This window comes from Lissotriton helveticus, chromosome 6, assembly GCF_964261635.1.
Source record: "Lissotriton helveticus chromosome 6, aLisHel1.1, whole genome shotgun sequence".
NCBI classification, from domain to species: Eukaryota; Metazoa; Chordata; class Amphibia; order Caudata; family Salamandridae; genus Lissotriton; species Lissotriton helveticus.
In genome coordinates, this window is record NC_136067.1 from 357,657,982 (window position 1) to 357,673,221 (window position 15,240).

Here is a 15,240-nt window from a genome sequence, read left to right on the forward strand (position 1 = left end):
TAATAATCTGAGCTCGTCATGAGCACCGGGGCGCTGTGCACACCCCCCTCCCCCAGCACGGCAGGGGAATGACCCCAGCAGCCAAGGGGTTAAGATGCATAGTATGTCATCGGCAAAAAGTTCCAATTTGTACATATTGCCATTGACTACCATGATACCATGTATTGATCGATTAGCCAGACCCCCCAGGATATTGCAGCATATATTTTCAAATTATGCAGCACAAAAATTGGAATTTGGCAGCACAAAAATTGAAATTTAGCTGTATTATTGCCACTCTTTAGTTTACTCGTAATCATTCCTTTTCAGTCTTAAATCAATGGAAACTATTTTAGCAGAGTATTCCACTTTCAAATAAGAATGTTTAAAGTGTCTGAGAGTATTTGTTTGCTATGCTAAGTCTTCAAGTCCTGTAATGTCTGGCAGCTACATTTTTCTCATGTTGCTGGCAGCCAATCAGAGAGCGTGCGGGACTTTGACTTCTGCAGGAGCGGTATGGTCCTAAGGAAATAAAGATCCCAGGGCCAATCATAACTCTCTACTTTTGAATTGGCGTGCCCATGAGACTCTAAAACACTCTTGCAAGCCTAAATGCACCCCTGCTGGGTCCAGAAACAAGAAGAGAGGGGATGTTTTGGTGCCCACGCTGAGCCCCGCTTCCTGTCGCCTATCACCCCAGAACAGGGTGCAGGCACCCCTACCCTGACCAATGGCATCAACCTTTCCACTCTCCCGCCACCGACCCTGATTACAAGCCTACACCACGCTTTGCTGTAATTCGATTCTCTCCCGTTTGCCCATGCACTTAAAACTGCACAGTAATCAACAAGTTGCACACATGATTTACTGACTTACCCCCCTTGCCCCCACCTACCACCACCCCCTCCTCCATGGTACAAGTCCTAAAAAAAACTAAAAAAAACTCCTCCCCTGCTCCATCAACAGAGCAGCCCCGCCCCACCTGGCAAAGTTGCCCTACCCGCAACAGGAATAAAAATTAAATGATACTAATTTTCAGTTGTTATCATTTTATTTTTCCTTACACTGTTGAAAAGCAGTGCGGCGCGCTCTTCCACCTTAGTGGAGGAGCCGCCACTGCTTGTTACATGAGTAGGAATGCCTGCCTTGTTGATGTAGGTAACCTTAAAACAATAAAAATTATTGAAATTAAAAACAGCACTTAGGAGTCTAAAGTTAATAGTAAAGTGTGCTGGGGCTGCAATACATTCCGCATGACTGCCCTCCTCTCACCTGTGCTGCTGACAGAAAACAAAAATGTATGTTATCTCATTATATATAAGACAATTTTATAGCATTACAATGTCATGTTTGTGCCCCTGAAGGCAGTCACACTGATACAGGCTCAGGCAGCTGGATAATACAAAATAATCACAGCTGAGTGGAGGAGAAACACTTTTTTTCTGTCGAAGCACACAACTTTTGCCTAATCAGAACATGTACTCCTTGTCGTATGTGACCCTGGAGCCTTTGTAGGACAACAGGGGGGTCGATAACTGTTGCGCGGGGACAGGAGCGCGCAAAGGGAACACAGAGACCACACACCAGATAACAGGTCGGAAGTGACGACCTCGAGTGCCCGCCCTCCTTTTATTCTAACCCGGCAGGCCACGCCTGGCCTGCGGATGTGGTGGGTGCACGAGTGTTGGCCACTAGACCGCCAACTGTTACATCCCTATCCAACTCAGTTCTTTTGTTGAATCTTTCTAAACACACACACAAATTTCTTAAAGATGTCACTAAGTCCAAAGCATAATTTCAGTACTTGCGTGAACCTCAGCCGGCGATATCCGGACACCTTCAGCAGGCATAGTCCCTCAGACGCTGGCTCGGGTGGGGGTTCGGCCTCAGGCTGTATCTCTGGGTGCCGGTGCACCCGCCCATGCTGTCCAGGCCATGGGACCTCGGAGCGAGCTCCGTGCCGAGGTGAGGGGCTTACTCCTGGGTTCTCACCGACTCTGTCACTTTCCGATTCTTCCTCCCAGCCTTCGGGCGCAGCAGCGGCCATGGGACTCGCTTGGTCACTTGAGGTCTCCTGGGGATGTTCTGACGGAACCTCCTTGAACCATTAGATATTTCTGGATACCTCTTCTTCTCCTCTGCGCGCGGTTACCATGGTGCCGTGGCTATCAGTGACCTTCCAGGTGCCTGGTTCGTAGTTTGTCCGGAACTTTCCTCCCTGACGTCGGTTTCGCAGGATGACTGTCGCCCCCGGGCTGATCGTTCTTGGTGTGGCACATCGGCAGATGCTTGCGTCATGGTTGTGTCTTGTTTTCCTCTCTTGTACTTCTTCGATCTCCAATCGAGGTGACGACCACATGGGGTGTGAATAATATTTTATTCATAGTGGCATTTATGGTATTTTTAGCCATTAGAAGCTGTTCCCCAAGCAACTACATCAACAGCGAGAGACGATTTCATTGACATATTTACTTCAGGAGGTATGCGAACATGTTTTGTGCCCGTCAGCGAGAAAGCACTTTATGCCTGTAGGCATGTAAGGCTAAGTTGAGTTAATTTATGTGTTTATTTCACGCAGAAACAACTATTGGCAATCAACACACAGATCAGGCTTACATATTGAGGTTTTCCGACTGTTACAGGTTAGTGACAGACTGCACTTTTCATGATTTGTCCATGCTAACAGATAGCATTAAGAGACGTCTGTTGCCATAATGACGAAGTCTATGTATGATGCTTGCCATATTAGTATACAACAGGGTACATTGCTTTCGTCTTTATTGAAGGGAATCATATATTGTACTAATGGTGCCAGGCAGTATTTAGGTGTATTCTATGAGTTGTGGAATTTACACAACTGTTGATGCAAATAAATAGAGGATTATATACCTCTAGGAGCTGATAGTAGTAATTCATTGACAATCTGTTCTTCTTACATAGCACCCTCTGACGTCCGCAGTAGATTTGAGAGCTGAAACCCCGAAGATTGCTGTCGGAGTGTACGTATGCAGGTATTGATCAAAGAACAGTTATGTTTTACTGGCTGGAAAACTCGAAAAATGCACATTATGGGCTGCTGTTGAAAGTATTTATCGTCAGAATAACACAGTCCACTCGAGTTTTTGTACCAATCGGTATCAGTTCATAGGACAGATAGGTCTTAGTAGATGTTTTGTAGTTTGTAATGGACAAGACTGTCATCCCCATAATGCTTAAGATAGTAGGTTATCAGGTATGCTACATAGCATCAATTCCCCCCGTGTCTATCTACCATGTATACGTCATGTATATGTCAGATGGTTACCCCATTTTTCTGTATCTTTTAGGCATTTGCCCCTGATGAAGGGAATTTCGGTTCCCGAAATGCATTGGGCGGCGCTTCACCAGATTCGAGTTGATGAGCACACAAAATAGAAGATGTTATATGACACTCATCATTTTGTAGAGAATGTACAGTACAAATTCTTATGTTGATAGTATCCTGTCATGATTTTGAATGTATAGAGATACCTGTATAGTTCCATTGTAAAGAGTAACATGATTGTGGCGAACACAACTGTATTGTGATACATGTTCACTACTTAAAAAGAATTTGAATTCACACAAGACTAGTCTGTTTTAACTAACTTGTATGATTATTGTTTAGATATTGAGAATTTTTTCTCCATGAACAGTGCACACTGCATGTAGGTACATTCCACTTTGGTGCCCCTGAAGGCAGTCACACTGATACAGGCTCAGGCAGCTGGATAAACAAAATAATCACAGCTGAGTGGAGGAGAAACACTTTTTTTCTGTCGAAACACACAACTTTTGCCTAATCAGGACATGTACTCCTTGTCGTATGTGACCCTGGAGCCTTTGTAGGACAACAGGGGGATCGATAACTGTTGCGCGGGGACAGGAGCGCGCAAAGGGAAGACAGAGACCACACACCAGATAACAGGTCGGAAGTAACGACCTCGAGCGGCCGCCCTCCTTTTATTCTAACCCGGCAGGCCAGGCCTGGCCTGCGGATGTGGTGGGTGCACGAGTGTTGGCCACTAGACCGCCAACTGTTACATCCCTATCCAACTCAGTTCTTTTGTTGAATCTTTCTAAACACACACACAAATTTCTTAAACATGTCACTAAGTCCAAAGCATAATTTCAGTACTTGCGTGAACCTCAGCCGGCGATATCCGGACACCTTCAGCAGGCATAGTCCCTCAGACGCTGGCTCGGGTGGGGGTTCTGCCTCAGACTGTATCTCTGGGTGCCGGTGTGCCCGCCCATGCTGTCCAGGCCATGGGTCCTCAGAGCGAGCTCCATGCTGAGGTGAGGGGCTTACTTCTGGGGTCTCACCGACTCTGTCACTTCCCGATTCTTCCTCCCAGCCTTCGGGTGCGGCCATGGGACTCGCTTGGTCACTTGAGGTCTCCTGGGGATGTTCTGACGGAACCTCCTTGAACCATTAGATGTTTCTGGATACCTCTTCTTCTCCTCTGCGCGCGGTTACCATGGTGCCGTGGCTATCAGTAACCTTCCAGGTGCCTGGTTCTGGTTCGTAGTTTGTCCGGAACTTTCCTCCCTGACGTCGGTTTCGCAGGATGACTGTCGCCCCCGGGCTGATCGTTCTTGGTGTGGCACGTCGGCGGATTCTTGCGTCATGGTTGTGTCTTGTTCTCCTCTCTTGCACTTCTTCGATCTCCAATCGAGGTGACGACCACCCTGGACAGGTAGGGAGGAGATCACGGCGGAGTCCATGGAGCATGAGGGCCCACGGACTCCGCTGGGTCGTACAGTGAGGTGTGCTCCAGTATTCTCTCAAAAATTCGTGGAGTCTCTGTTCCAGGTCTACTTGTTCCACGACCGCTATGCGGAACGTCTTGTTCAACGTGCGCATGAAACGTTCAACGTCCCCGTTGGCCTGGGGCCACTGAGGCGTGATCCAACAGTGAAATATGCCTCACTGCTTGAGGAAGGTGGCAAATTCAGACCCTTGGAATGGCGGACCATTGTCACTGCTTACTTCTTGGGGAAATCCAAACATAGCGAAGATCTTTTCCAACACGGGCCCGACGTGGTTGAAAGCCGTGGACACAACGGGTTCGACTATGGGGTACTTTGAGTATGCGTCTATGACCACCAGCATGTGTTTTCCTCCCGGGAAGCTCCCGAAGTCTATGCTCACTTTGGACCACGGGACAGTGCAAGCCTCCTCGGTGATGACTGGGTCGGGTTTCTGAGGGCCACTTGTTATCTGGCACAATGAACAGCGTTGGGCATACTCCTCCACCATATCTTCTAATTCTGGGAACCAGACTTTCTCTCGCATTCGCGCTTTCATTTTGGTTACCCCTTGGTGTCCTCCATGGGCTAATTGGACTGCCCGATGTTGGAGACTCCGCCGGATTACTAATCTGGACCCTCTCAGCAGGATGCCGCCGCCGGTGGCGCTGAGTTCATGACTGACCCGCCACATCTTCGTTAGGGTGTCACGATCTTCTGGGGTCCACGAGTTGGCCTGACGAAGGTAATTTGTCCACGACCCTTCTTGCACCGCCTGTAATGTCCGGGTGTAGACTGCGTCAGCCGCGGCAGCTTCTCTCACGTCGTCTAGGGACATGCTCTGCAGACATGCTGCAAGAGATATCATCTGGGCATATTGTTCGACATCGTCAGTGTCTTCTTGCTTTTCATGCTGAACGGGGTGTCTCGAGAGGAAGTCAGCCGGGTTCTTGGATCCTGGGCGATATACTACCTCCATTTCATTTGGTTGCAGCTGGACCGCCCAGCGCTCAATGCGCGGAGGTAGGTGAGGTGCCGTCCCTTTAAAAAGAGGAACGAGTGGCTGATGGTCGGTGACCATGGTGAATGGTTGTCCCTTGAGGTACAGATGGAAGTGGTAGCAGGCCCACTTGATGGCGAGGGCCTCGCGCTCGATCTGAGCGCACCTTGTTTCCGTGGAGGTGAGGGACTTGCTGGCGAACGCTAAGGCGGCCCACCACCCCGGTTCGTATTTCTGAGCCAATACCGCTCCGAGCCCTACAGGACTTGCGTCAACCAGTACTTCCGTCCGCTTTGCGGGGTCAAAGTAGGCCAGCGTAGCTTCTCCTAGGAGGGCATCTTTTATTCCTTGAAAGGCCTCTTCTTCCTTCGCGCCCCAGTGCCAAGTTGCATCCGCTTTCGTAAGGGCCCGCTATGGCTCTGCTCGGGTGGCCAGACCTGGTATAAACCTTCCGCAGTACGTGGCCATCCCCAGGAAGCTCCGTACTTCAGTTAGTGTCGTCGGTGCGGGGGCATCCTTGATTGCCTGCGACTTCCTTGGGTCTACTTGGATGCTTTCTTGGTTAAACACATAGCCGAAGAATTTGAGTGATGGCTGGAAAAATTGGCACTTGTCTTTATGTAGGGTTGCTCCATACTCGCTGAGGCGTTTCAGTGTGTTGCGAAGGTGCTTTTGGTGATCAGCGGCCGTCGCTGAGTGGATGAGAATGTCGTCGCTCACGTTCAACACCCCGGGTAGACCCGACAGTAGCTCTCGTATGGTGTTCTGGAATACCTCAGCTGCTGAGGATATCCCGAAATTCAGGCGCTTGTATCTCCTCACCCTGAGGTGGGTGCTGAACGTGGTGAGCAGTTGAGTAGGCAGGAGCAGTTGGTGGTACCCGGCATTCAAGTAGATTTTTGAGAACCACTTGGATCCATTAACATCCGCGATGATGTCGTCCATTGTCGGCGTTATGTGGCGCTCTCTGTGAATAGCTTTGTTTGGGAGTCTCATATCAATGCAGAGGCGTATGGCTCCAGGCTGCTGCGGCTTTTCGGCGAAGACCATCGGGGATACCCAGGGGGTGGGCCCGATACTTTCTCGATGACTCCCTGCTCTTCTAAGGCTTCTAGCTCTTCTTCTCCACCAGTGACCGCAGGTGGAACGGGATTCTCCTGTGCCGAAAAGCGACCGGGACGACTGACTTGTCTATGTGGAGCTTGATTGGGTCACACTTGATGCACCTTAGTGTAGAAAAACAGCGTTTCTCTTGTAAATACCAAAGCTACCCGGCGCAAAACGCATCTAATTCACTTTAATAATAGTTACCAAAATAAAGAGGCAGGTGCTGGAAACTGGAAGGCAAGAACAGGTTTATTACTCCAGAGGAGAACACGACAACTCGGACACGCAGAATGTCTTTGGGAGGTGCTCTAGCTGCATCTCATTTTGGCTCTTCCTTTTATACAGATTTTACACAATGCTTTGTTGTCATGTCAGCCCACCTTTGTTATATCAACATGTTTATATAACATTTGAGTCCCCGCTCCGAGCGTGTTGTCATACAAGCCCCACTGTTATTCTCCTCCCACCCGGGTCAAACAGACAATATTATGGTATAACAGGGCCTTGCTTCAGGGTCTAAAACATGGCGAGACCGGCCAGATCTAAGAGTCTGTTCCGTTGATAAAACAGGTCCCATTGTTGGTGAAAACAAGTCTTGCTGTTTGTGGTGCAATAAACCATGTCTGCAAGGGTCATCTTAGTATCTGAAATCCTTGGTTAGTACACAAGTGTGGGGAGGGGAGAAGAATGCAAAAGTTCATAAGTTCATTAGTTAACGAGGACAGTAAGAGGTGGTGGTTTAGACAAAGGGCGCTAAGGGTTGTTGTGGCAATAGAATGTCTCTTTGAAGATACCATCAAAGTCATGCCTGTTAGTTATGGCCTCAGCACACTTACCAGGTTTGGTCAGAGGGTCATATGTGTGCTAGTGAGGGCAGGGTGAGAAAAAGGTGACCATTAGAATACAAAAGGGCTGCGATATCTAAAATGGTTGCTGCTTACGCACACGCAGAGGCCCTTGCTACGCAAAATGGCGCCGGCAATGTTTCACGATCTTCACTTTGCTCTTAACAGTGGCTGTGGTGAACATAAATGAATGCCGCTTATGTATACCTAAAGTTTATCGATTTCCACAGTCCCCAGTTTTTATCATAAGTTAGTTCATTTCTGTTCATATCTGTTGTGATGATGTACAAGTTGACATTATTATACACAAAAGCTAAGTATGCAGTTGGGCTGTCCATTGCAGTCTTTGGTGGCCTATATGTTTTACAGGCAGATGAAAAACAATTCTGCTGTCAATACAAACAGTTTCGTCAATAACCTATGCAGTCAATATAACAAGCGGAGAGACAGTGCATACAAAATGACATTTGTCGTACCATACGTTTAGACCTGGAGATGAGCATAATTCTTAGATGATGCAGTAAATGCATTCTAATAAAAAAAATGTATCATACAAGTTGTTCTGGTAGGATAAGGACCATTAAGTGCATTATTTGAGGTCTACAGTCCATGGGGATCCAAACTAGAAAGCATATTCATGAGGACAACTGGTGTTCTACAATTATCATTATACACAGTTAACTCTTTCTTCTATATTTCTTTGTTACTTATTCATACACAGTAAAAGCGACCAATGTAAGGTTTCAAAGGAAAATCTTTTTTTTTTCCCAATTGGGGCATAATCAATACGAAGTGATTGGGAGAGAAATTCAACCTAATATAAGTGGTGGTCAGGGAGTGATAATGTTCTAAGGCTCTTCTTTCCAGTGTCTTTTACAGCGAGCCATCACTGGTAGGCTCCCATTGTTCTCTTCTTTTGTTGGCGCTGTTGAGCACCGGCGGTGTAGCCAAGGGTCCGGCTCTGATCCAGATTCCACGTTGCAGGGAGAGGTCGTTCTTTGCTCTCGGACCACAGTCCTTTTTGCCCTGTTCCCTAACTAATCTATCATAGGTACCTTAGACAGGGTACCCGCACCCTATTCTTGATCCGTGAAGTCCATCCCTACTAACCCTGTTCTATCTTTATGCTGTGTTTCTTCATCAAGTCAATTACAAAAACCCCATATGAAAAGGGGTGAGGGGGTGTTTGGGGAGGTCAAGGGAAGAGAGGGTGGAGTGGGGTCAGATCTGAAATGGACCAGGGGGGGGCAGAAATTTCACTCAAGTGAGCCCACCAATTAGGCTCAATGGGCTGGGACTTCCGGCACAGGTGGATCAACAGGTTGGGGGCTTCTGGACAGCCCTTCTTTCTTTCATTTTCCTTGTTGGGAATGGTGCCTCGTTCAGCATCTCTTTGCTCTGCGGCTCCACCTTGGTCGTGGTCATAGGTGTCCCATGATCTGCAGCCAGGCTGTACGTTGCGTCCGACCCCTCTCTTCCGAAGACTGTATGATATTTTCAATCTAGTAATAAGTATAAAACAATTTTTAGAGAACTGGCAGGGGAAGACGTTTACGCAATTCAATTTCTCTCCCAACCCCAAGTAGCTGGGGAAACATTTATCAGTTACTCAAAAAATTATGATAGCATGGATACTCTTAATCCTTACATCTGTGCATATTATTTACTCATGGACCATTACTGTTGTGCTGGTCTGCAAGCATTTCTATTAATTTCCACCATCATTTTTATCTTCGGTGTCCATTCCTTTTACGTTCGTGGCAAGAAATCTAATATCTATCAGTTATATAGTCTGTCAAATTCGAACCGGCTCCTCCGGCAGATACTTATCGTAATAAACTAAATCCTGTTGAGCTATATTTTCTTCAAGGTTTGCTAACCACAAAAAGTGTGATGTGCTATTATCATGGGCATACAGGTACCCTTCCTAGCTATTGTGTACCATAAAATACACAGGCTAAGCATTGTTCCAGCCTGTCAATGTTCCTTACTTCTAGCTAAACATTTTGACTTCAGTACCCTTTCAGCAGGGCTTACTACAACATTCCTTTCACTTTAGTTCAAATCATGTTTTATAAACATCATTCTTGTTTCTGCATTATCCTTTACAACCTAGCCACTTCATTAGTTAATGAAGGACTTGCGGTGTCCATACAACTTATATGTAGGGTGACCAGAGTCTTGAAGTCAAAACAACCGAGGACATTTCACGGAATTGGAAGAAGGACTACGATCTTACTTCAAGCGATGAGCACGTTCCTTAGCAGAGAGTTGCAGAACGGTCAGTAAGAACTTACATAAATTTCGATTTTTAAACCTGGTAGCTTGCTTGTTAATTAAATCTTTTTTCGAAACAACTGCTAACTCCTACCAATTTTAGTCGATGTATCCTTAAAAACTAGGACATGAGCTATATTTCTTGACATTTTCTGGGACAGCTGGTACAAAACTGGGACCATTCTGGCAAAACGGGGACGTTTTGGTCACTCTACTTATGTGCAATGTGCGTGGTAACATGAACGATGATGGTTGTGCCACTAAGGCACTAAAACAAAAGCCATTGACATATAGCTCCCTTTTAAGGGCCAGATTAGGGGGCATCAGTCGTCTTACCATCCTTTCATTTTTAGCAAATTAAATTCCATCATTTTACAGAAAGGAGGGGTAGTAATATGGCAAAATATGGTATTTCATCTCTGTCAATTTGTTCAAACACTATTGTGTTTAAAGCCAATTAGACGTGTACCGGTGAGGTACAGTGTCGTAATTTATTCAAAAGTAAGTTCACAGCATTCTGTGAAGTGAACCGCTAAGGGTGAGTCCACCCAGTTGTCTTATGGATAGGGTCCCAGTATGGTCATTCCTGGACAGTGTAGTTAAGCTCACAGAGAGAGAGAGAGAGAGTGTGCACAACAATAGGCTATTCAGTACACGTACAACATAGAGAGAGAGAGAGTGTGTGCATGTACAATAATAGGCTATTCAGTACACGTACAACATAGAAAAGTACAGGACGATTTTCATATTAAACACACAAGCCAAGGAAAAACATGAATGCATAGTTTACATACACACAAATACCGAATAGGACGCGACAGTACATGCACCAAGTACAAAAACCGAAGACAAAACACAGAGTTATTTTGGATAAAAGGAGTTTTTCATGCACGTCACATATCTAAAAAATGTCATTTAATTTTACTCGGGGGTCAGGCTCCTTCCTTCCCTCCTTCCTAACAGTCGATCATTTAAGCAGGCGACCTATTTTGAAAATACTTACTCCCTTTAATTGGTCGGACACTAGCCCAGTCGTACTGATACTTATGGTGGGGTCCCCCAACATCTAGCAACGATGGTCCTAGCTGAGGTAAAGTTGGGATGCCAGTCAGACGTGCAACGGTACGGTTCTTATCTTTCTATGTGGATGGAAGAAGGGGTAAATCTAAAACATGACAATATCTCTAACTTCTGGTTGGAGGAGGATTTGGATGAATTTCAACCCAGGGGACTCTTCATTTCTCGATTTGGTCAGTACATAAATCAACTCACTGGTGCGCATTACTTTGGTCTAAACAGGATGGAAAGTGTTCCTAGAAAAGGGTCGCACACTTGGGATATCGGTTGGAGTCGGCCCGTTGTACTGCAATAGTCCTTCAAGCTCCTGATGTAGGCTACCCTCCCATTCACTGGCTTCTGAGAAATACTTGTTTCTAAGTAAGGAATGTGCTATATTTCAAAACATGCTATTCGTCTTTTGCATGTTGACACCATGTTCAGGCCTATTTTTCCCATCCCATTGACCACTCGATCAACACCTCAGTCATACAAAAAGCATTCTCATATCGACCCAGGCGCACATGACACATACGCATTCATACTATACAAATATTTCACGCCCCCAGAGATAGCCTCTGCATACAACGTACTATCTCACAGTACTAGCTTATTTCCGCGTAGAATACAGTGCGCTAGGCCTTCTCCATTTCTTCAGCTGAAACTCCGATGTAACCTAAAGAAAAAGAAAAGAGGGGGAGGGGCAGCATTTAAAGCACATCAACGCGCGTTAAAACGAAAATATTTTTACTTACCATGTATCTGACTTATTTCCTGGGATGCAGTCCTTGGCATCTTGACATTGAAGCCCAGAAGGACTGTTAGTGCGGTAAAGATAACTAATGGTAGAATGATCACTACATAGATCATTTGAGTGTGGTATTACGGACCACGTGTGGAGAAAAAAAGGGGGTCAAGTGCCAGAGGTACTCAGTATAAGGCGAGGGGGGGTGATGGATCAGTGCTTTTACGAAAGAAAATAATCTACAGTGGCCTGGGGCTGTTCCTATTCGCGAAGCAGGGAAACTATAGGAGGTGGCGAGTTTCATTGGGTGCATTCGGTTTTCCAATGGTATGCCTTCTTGCTACACGGTAAGACCACTAACAGACTTGTCTAATGTCTGCATGGAGATCAGTTTTGCGGGTGGGTGGAGGACACAGCGCAGTTCTAGTTCGATAACGCAGGAGCACAGTTGTGCCAGAAAATCACAGATTCGTAATTGCTAAGGCTGGCAGACCTGTTCATGGGGTCCACAAACACGGACTAGGCCATGCTTGAAATGTTTGTGTAAGGCATACCAATCTATAACACACAAAAGAAACTGTGCCTTTCTAAAAAACGGTAATATGTATTTGTGCTCGACTGCTAAAATGCAGTGCCTAGAAATGTTTTTCATATATAATCTAAACAGATGACCGCTGCGTTAGGAGGTTACGAGAGGTTAAAACAGAGCAGGACTTTCCTAAAAATGTTCATTCTAATCATATAACTTGTGCAAGGACATAAAACGCCAACATTTAAAACGAGCTTTCTTGCGATGTTTTTCGAGCCCTGGCTTTGGCCATGCAGGCAAATATGTTTAGAGAAGATTTTTCTCTCCTTTTTACCTAATACGTTTATAACTCACTTCTGCCTAATGTTAGACTGGATGGCATTCCTTTGGTGAGGCTCAGGAGCATTTGAAAAACTCCTCTGAAACACATGGTATGCAAAACAAAGATTACAATGTTTTAGGACTCCAAGAACCAGAATGCACTTGGGGTTCATAGCTAACCAATTTCGGACTAATGTACTTCTTTGGGAACCTTACAACTGTAATATAAACAAAAATTCCTAGTTTTAAAAAGGCGCGCTTTTGCTCCTTCGAGGGAGCTGCTAAGTAAAAGAGGTTCGATCTTCTGTCCTCTTCATTGATATATCTAAATGTCAGGATCTTTACCAATTGCTTACGTTGTAGGAGTGCAAAATAGACAGATCTTGACTATTCTTATGGCATTGTCGCTGCGTACGGTATCTTTTTAACTTTTTAGAATCGAGTTACTTCATTTAACTGGCCATTTAAATTCGAGTTTCTTCTTTGCGTATTTCTTCCACAATGGGTCATACATTATGGGACAAATACCATACTTTTTATTCGACAAACGATTCAGGCTTAAACAACCATTTTCCGATAACTTCAGAAAAGACAGGCATGATGGATATCGGTCAAAACAAAGCTCTCAATTAATCCTAAATTCAGACAAGAAGTCTGCATTACCTGTCCTTTAATATTTGCAAATAATAACCATTGTTCAAAACTACCAATCAATCAATATTTACGATGCTAATTCCATGTTTCTTGTGAAGGGCTATTCCTAGCGTTTCCATTTTAGCGGGGTCAAAAGATCCCATCAGTGGCCTACTGATTTTCCTAGTGAGTTTTATGCCATAGTTTGCTAAAAGCTACAGTGATTAATCTGTATTTCACATACATGTCCTTTTTATTAGGGATGCCCTCCGGTGGAGCCGGATGACTGACCTCTAATAAACGGTCCGGTCCAAAACAATCAAACAATTTTGAGAAGACAGGCATGACGTGCAAGCGGTCAATATAAATATCTCAATAGGTCGTGGACAAAGGTCCGCACTACCTGCCCTTTGCTGTCTGCAAAGAGAGAGAATATTCCTATTCTTCGTTGTTTGCAAGCAGGGAATGTCTCAAAGAACCAAATAACCAAAGAACCAAATAACCAAATAATCAAAGAACCAAAGAGCGCAATACTAGTATTCAATCCAAACAATTCCAAGACAATCAATCAAACAATCAAATATCAGTTGTTTTTCACGACCTTACCCGGACCGTATGGACAGTTCTTCGCCTTCCCCTTCCAGCGCCCGATCGTCCTCTTACTCCAATTTTACCGCGGCACTCCTGTGGGATCCCAGTCAGGACCGCAGGTCACTCGAGAGAGGTCCGTTCAGAACCGGTGAAGTTCAGGTTGATCGGCAGCCCAGACGAGGGTCTTTTTCGGGCAGGTGCACTCCAATCATTTAGATGTTCCCTCCGTCGTTAGGACCTCTCTACCGGACCCACGTGTCTCTGATGGATGCCACATTGGGACGCCAATTGTAGAAAAACAGCGTTTCTCTTGTAAATACCAAAGCTGCCCGGCGCAAGACGCCTCTAATTCACTTTAATAATAGTTATCAAAATAAAGAGGCAGGCGCTGGAAACTGGAAGGCAAGAACAGGTTTATTACTCCAGAGGAGAACACGACAACTCGGACACGCAGAATGTCTTTGGGAGGTGCTCTAGCTGCATCTCATTTTGGCTCTTCCTTTTATACAGATTTTACACAATGCTTTGTTGTCATGTCAGCCCACCTTTGTTATATCAACATGTTTATACAACATTTGAGTCCCCGCTCCGAGCGTGTTGTCATACAAGCCCCACTGTTATTCTCCTCCCACCCGGGTCAGACAGACAATATTATGGTATATCAGGGCCTTGCTTCAGGGTCTAAAACATGTGAGACCGGCCAGATCTAAGAGTCTGTTCCGTTGATAAAACAGGTCCCATTGTTGGTGAAAACAAGTCTTGCTGTTTGCGGTGCTAAACCATGTCTGCAAGGGTCATCTTAGTATCTGAAATCTTTGGTTAGAACACGAGTGTGGGGAGGGGAGAAGAATGCAAAAGTTCATAAGTTCATTAGTTATCGAGGACAGGAAGAGGTGGTGGTTTAGCCAAAGGGCGCTAAGGGTTGTTGTGGCAATAGAATGTCTCTTTGAAGATACCATCAAAGGCATGCCTGTTAGTTATGGCCTCAGCACACCTACCAGGTTTGGTCATAGGGTCTGATGGGTGCTAGTAAGGGCAGGATGAGAAAAAGGTGACCATTAGAATACAAAATGGCTGCGATATCTAAAATGGTTGCTGCTTACGCGCACGCAGAGGCCCTTGCTACGTAAGATGGCGCCGGCAATGTTTCACGATCTTCACTGTGCTCTTAACAGTGGCTGTGGCGAACATAAGTGAACGCCGCTTATGTATACCTAAAGTTTATCAATTTCCACACAGGCCTTTGGAGGAGTTCAGGGAATTGGTTGAGTAATTCATCTACTTGGTATGCCTGGATCCTCCTAGCGAACGAGATGAGTCTGAGGTCTTCCGTGGTGTGGCTGCTCAGGAGGGTGTCCGCTTCTCTGTCAATGATATGGATTGTTGT

The 15,240-nt window shown here is 45.6% G+C and overlaps 1 protein-coding gene across 3 annotated transcripts in view; it reads left to right on the forward strand.

Moving 5' to 3' along the window:
• KCTD21 (potassium channel tetramerization domain containing 21) overlaps positions 1-15,240 on the forward strand; it is a 132,724-nt gene that overhangs the window by 65,783 nt on the left and 51,701 nt on the right. The window contains exons 2-3 of one of the 3 annotated variants that reach the window (XM_078647793.1): positions 2,920-2,990; positions 3,306-3,429. The exons of 1 other annotated variant lie outside the window; for it this stretch is intronic. The gene's annotated coding sequence lies outside the window, so the exon portion shown is untranslated. The remainder of the gene's footprint in view (positions 1-2,919; positions 2,991-3,305; positions 3,430-15,240) is intronic. One more of the 3 variants, XM_078647794.1, reaches the window with a different exon arrangement.